General features: G+C 29.7%; 1 long non-coding RNA gene across 1 annotated transcript; it reads left to right on the forward strand.

Moving 5' to 3' along the window:
- The first annotated feature begins 3,295 nt into the window (after positions 1-3,295).
- LOC111619225 lies at positions 3,296-5,506 on the forward strand. The gene is made up of 3 exons (XR_002755711.1): positions 3,296-3,473; positions 3,554-4,182; positions 5,478-5,506. It is a non-coding gene; the product is annotated as an uncharacterized LOC111619225 (long non-coding RNA).
- Positions 5,507-6,162: the final 656 nt, after the last annotated feature.

Genomic DNA, 6,162 nt, shown 5'->3' on the forward strand with positions numbered 1-6,162 from the left:
GTAAATCTCTTCACAGTGACAATTCGCTATTTATTGTATCATTCATTGTCACAATTGGTGCCTTACAAATGATGGTCTGTAGATTTTTCTTCATTAACCGACGTGTTGACCAGCAACAATTAATCGTGCTTCGACACATCGTCATGTGTTTGCCTTGTCCTGGCTAGGGATATTCCCTGAATATACTCTAATATTGTTTCTTTTATCACCGTGATGATTTACCGTCATTCGTCGTAAATATTTTTGACGTAATCGGGATGATAAATGACATTATCTTCTGAAAAGTTGTCTTCGTCAATGAGTAAAAGGATTTGTCGAAGTTCGTCAAACGCTGAGATTTCGTNTGACGTAATCGGGATGATAAATGACATTATCTTCTGAAAAGTTGTCTTCGTCAATGAGTAAAAGGATTTGTCGAAGTTCGTCAAACGCTGAGATTTCGTCACGCTTTGGAAACAATTTTATGCACAAATTACTGGAGTTGTTGTCCGAGTGATCCAGATCTAAATATTCCTTGGAGTTTTTTTCGTCTCCAGATCCAAGACATTCCTTTGAAGATCGTATTAGGTTTAAGTCGGTTTGTCTGAGATCCATTTCACACTCGACTTCTTCCGGTAACATTCCTGGATGTGAAATGTGGGTAATTGGATGTGTAATAGTTACTTTCGGTGGCTTCGTTTGGTCTTCAAATCTGACTTTTGCCGGATGATCGGGAAAGATAAATTTTTCTTCCACTTGTGTTTCTTTATCGTGTTTATATTCATTTGGAGGGGAACGATTATTTTCTGATAAAGCAATTTCTTCGTGAGTACTCAGAAGCGGTATCAGAAAATCGTTTTTGCTTTCTAATACGGCTAGAATTTTTTTCTTCGTGGCCGGTAATGCAAGACTTTTTATTTCAATTTCATCTTCCTGATCGTAGCATTTAATTACTTTTACTATAACGATTAGGACGACGCAAACCGCTAGAAATGTCGCGGAGAAAGTACTGATGTAGGAAATTATTTTAGGTTTGAGGATCCAGGAAAATTTGAAGTTGAAATCCTTTTTGTTGATTCTAAAATTTGTGTCAGTACCGTTTACAGATGCTTTGTTTTTTGATGTTCGATGTTTATCATTCAAATCTTTGTATTTTCTAATTTTCTTTTCGTAATGATTCTGGATATCGAATGTGGAGAAGTGTTCTTTCTGTGTATGATGCGAATTTTCAACGATGATTTTGTTGAAAGTCTTCTGTAAATGATCGGTGGTTTTAGTATCCAGCTTGTCTGGTCCACTCAATCCATATCTTTTGTATAATTGTTTTAAAATTTCCCATTTTCGCCTGGGTTTTGCAGACCTTTCATTCGATATTCTGTGTGGTGTGGTTTTGAGTCTCGTTTTGTCATCAGGCCCAACATCGAAGTTAGATAAAAGTTTTTTCAGCAAAGAAGGCATTTCGGGTAGATGTCGACTTTCCTTTTTTGTTTCTCCTTTCCCTCGATAATTAATGTCCGTGTCTTGAAAGTAGGTTTGTTCTGAAGTCTGTTTCGGTAGTTTTGATATAGTCCGGAATTTCGTGATGAAATTTCTGATTTCATCCTGTTTCTCGGATGGAATCGCAGCTTCTGCATTGTTCAATTCCTCCGCTGGGTAATTATGGTCATATTTGAGTAATGAAATTTCTTTCGAATCAGCTGATAATTCGAAAAATTTCAATATAAACAGATAAATTACGAATATCTTCATATTTTTAAACTTTAGCATTGATGTCAGGAAAATATCGTATGCAATTGCTTTACAAAGAGCAACAATAATGAATGTTCTAATAATATTGAAAAGTTATTTATTATTGTAACAATAAACAATTTTCATATATTGTAAAATTAATAAATATCATATGAATAAGTTATAATTTTAGAAATTTGATCCTTGATAAAAATATAAAACAATAGAGCGCTATTAGATTAGTTTTTACGCGGGTGGCTTATGCAGATTTTATGAAATTACGATGTTCGAAATGACTGAAACGTCACACCATTAAATTCTATAACATTAAATTCTATGACACTATAAAAGAAGAAATGGGGACACAAATTATTAAACAGCTACTTTATAAAAAAATATTCAAATTGTTTACAATATGTATTTCGGTCGATTACTGAGTGGTTATAATAACAGTGTCTACTAGTGTAAAATGTGGTAAAACTACTAAAAAGATATTACACTTAGAAGCGACGCTGTGCAATGGTGAATAAAAGTATCATAAAACGTTCATTTTTAGTCAGTACACCGACACAACGACTCAGTGCTATAGTTTGTTTCAATTAATGTATTTAAAATTATCTTTCTAGGAAAGATATATTCTGTAGTGTATACATAATTGTATCTACTCTTTACCAATTCTTTCGATCAACCCTTCCACTTATTACAAAATTGTGAAAATCGAATAATTTGTACGCTTTTATATGATTAAGAGTTAAAAATTGGGTTGTTAATGGGGTTTTATATCATTAATTTCTAAAATTTAGCGAGCTGAGCAGTGGCAGAGTGCATAAAACCACTGAACACCGGTTAGTGGCGTGTTGACGTCCGATCGTGTGGAGATTATTTCAAGATTTTTTCATTTAAATAGCGACTACGAAGTCCTCCCGATAGACATTCCCAAGTATTGTGTTTCCTTATTCCATCAATCCAATTATGTATATACACCTTAAAATGTGGAAGGTAGCTCTTAAAATTTTGTTTTATGTAAAGCACGGATTATCTTAATCCATGGTATAAAGCTTATGTTTGTGCGTGTAATTAGAATTATTATAATTTTAGTTTTTTGTACTTTAATGTTCAAAATTTTTTATTTATAATTAATAATATTTCTAATATTACGGTAAATGTAATGTAAATTTAAATTTTTACGAAACAATAATTTAAAAAAAATAAAATAAATAAATTGTTTTAATCAAAATTCACTCACTAGAGGGCTATTTGTTATTTTAAACACGTGGTAGGAGCGAAATGTTACATGTGACATTTTAAAATTTAAAAACGAAATATGTATTTTAAAATGAAGAAAGGTAAAAGCAGAATTTAATTTTAGTTTAGGTAATTTTGTTATTTAAACCAGCAAATATTCCATTTTTTTAATTAAAGTTAGTTAAATGATAATATCCACCAACCAAAAAGAATCGGGTTAAATTCCAGATACGTATACCGTCATTGTGGCTCATCTCTGATTCCAGCAAGCAGTGGGGACGCACGTTCTAACCTAACTTAACCTATTCTAATAATTTGGTTGGTAATAATTATGATAATTTATTAGAATAGATTAGATTAGGTTAGAACGTGCGTCTCCACTGTTTCCTTTCTTTTGTTTGCTGGAATCAAAGATGAGCCGCCATGACGGTATACGTATCTGGAATTTAACCAAGAAGCATAATAAAAACATGTTTTAATAGAACAGGATAGCTTACAAGAGCAGGTTGAAGAACCTTAGAGTATATATTTGGTGTTTCTTTACATGTCTTCATTATTTTTGATCATCTCCCATGAGTAAAAATAGTACTTTCTTTTACAGTTCAAGCTGTCAATAGGACAAAAACATCACTAATTTGACAATGTATAAAATAGTGGAATCTAGAATACAGCTATTTAAAAGAAATCCTGAATACTTACAAATTTAAACAAACAATCAAGAATAAAATTATATTACTGGAAATGATCAAAACCTGCATATAAATATTTGTGTAATTATGTCTAATGCAAGTTCCTTAAATAATTTTGTCTGTTCTGTAAATTTAGTAATGTATGAAATTAAATGGAATCTGTAAAGCATCTTTGATCATGATATCCTACTGTTAATTCGATGTAATTAATAGCGACAAAATTCGAGTGACAAATAGATACCGTACTCTTGCTACCTGATCGTCTGAATAGGGCATTCGTAATTATATACAGTCTGGCTTGATGATCAAAGCAGTACAAGTTACCTATCTTATATACTGAGGAACACATGTTTATATCTAGATTAAACCTTTAGAGTTTTTACTGGTGTTTGTATTTGGATATGTCAAATTCTGTTCATAATGTCCTGACTGTTCTGACCTGTCTTTAATGAGTAAACCTGGTGATGATAGTGTGTTTGTATCATCAAATCAATCAAATTAAAGAAAGCGAATAATAAAATACAGGATGAAAATATTAATGGTATGTAGTTTATTCAAAAATCTTTATTATATCACTTGATCCTGTTTAAATGATAGTAATTTGTTGCCATAATGTGTTATAAATCATACTGAATATTTTTATTCTAATATAGAAAATTTTATATAAGATGCACTATTAATTTGAATTTAAAATACTCAAACAGATTTTAATTAACTAACAACAGTATAAATTTTTCTATAGAATTATCTGTAAACTTTTTATTTGATTGAATGTAAAATAAATTAACAGCAAAAACATTTACTTTTGCCCTGCAAAGCAATTTCTATTCTATTCCGCATACATATGCATAATAATTTAATCTTTTTGAAGACATTTTGAATTGAAAATACAGTGTAGTCTAATGCATATACATATTTTTATAATAATAATATTATTTTCAATTACTTAATAATATTTCATCATAAATGCTACTAAAGAATTTGTTGTTATATTCTTTTTAAGTTTGCTATATAATTACTTACTTTTTGATCAATACATCGTTAATAATAAAATATCTAATAATTCTTTTTTAAATTCTTTACTAATTAATAGCTTCTCATGCTACTAATAAAGGCATAAAAACAAAATTAGCTATCATTATAGATTACTTCGTTAATGTTTTGATAGTTTTAAATATGTCATCTGATATAGTTATTGAAAAAATACAGAGGATGTCTCTAATTATGAGAACATTCTTTGATGTCTTTGACATTTATTAATCAATAATCTGATTCGAATTGCTTTTCTCAGAGCAAATATCTTTTAGAAAACTCAAATGTATTCATGCCATATGTTTGAAATCAGTAAAGAAAAACATAAAAAAAAAATTTAGAGATGTCCAGTTACTATTTCAAATAATAATGCGAAGAAAATCAGTTGCAGCATTTTTCTCTGAGATAAGAATTATGGTCAGTGCAAATATCAGAGTGCTGGACCTTTGATTTCTTGCAATCTTACCTTATAGAAAAGAGAAAAAAAAAAGAAATGGATGATTGACAGAAATAGAGTTGAGTTATGAAGTGAAGATGTGAATTCAAGGAGAACTCTAAACAATTATACCTAGAATGAAAAATTGTATTACAAAGAGAAAAAACTTGATCTTATGAGGAAGAGAAACTTTTTAATACTACTCTTTCTTACAATAGAAAATACTCGAGTTTTCTAAAGAATTTTTGCTTTAAGAAAAGAAATTTAGATGTATATTTGTAAAACTTATATAACTAATAGTAACAATTTTTTGCATATTCTGTAGTTCTATACATAATCTTTATACAATACAAGTTTTTTCTTTTCAGAATTAGTTTTTATTGATGAAGTAATTGATAAAAAAAAGAAACTTTTCAACTGATTAAGCAAGTATTAATTATTATAATTATTATTTTTTTTAATTAGTTAAAGAGATAATGAGTTTAAATTGTTAGTTAGTTAATTTGAGCTTTTGAGAATAAAGCAACCTCTGCCACACTGTGGCAGAGGTTGCTTTATTCTTAATAACAATAAATAAATTTTTAATATTGTGACTTCCAGTGGAACATGCTCTGACCGTGGACGTATTCAAAAAGTTAGAAATCTGAATTAGCCTGACTGAAATGTGTTAGTAAAGTCAGATATGAGAAGTTGTGACATTGCTTGACTTCAGCCAAACATGTCCAAAAATTATATCAGATATGGCTATAACATTAGTCAGAAATTGTGATTTTACTCACTTGTCAGTCATGTTTTAGTTGTCTGAATTAACATCACAAGATGAAGGTCAAAATTAAGAATTAGCTAATTAGCCAAATCTGCTATTACTAGTAAAAATGATAAGTGCAGCAACTTCATATAATTTCAATTCAAAATTTTTTTCCCGAAAAGAGTAAAGTGACAGGCATGACTATAGCTAGCAGGAAAAGTATGATGTACAGGGGCAAAACACTACAGTACTAATTTGAGGTGGAGAGCATATATTTTAAATTAAATAAATGAAAAATTTATTAA

This window comes from Centruroides sculpturatus, unplaced genomic scaffold, assembly GCF_000671375.1.
Source record: "Centruroides sculpturatus isolate CEXI.00-Female unplaced genomic scaffold, Cexi_2.0 scaffold114, whole genome shotgun sequence".
Lineage (NCBI taxonomy): Eukaryota > Metazoa > Arthropoda > Arachnida > Scorpiones > Buthidae > Centruroides > Centruroides sculpturatus.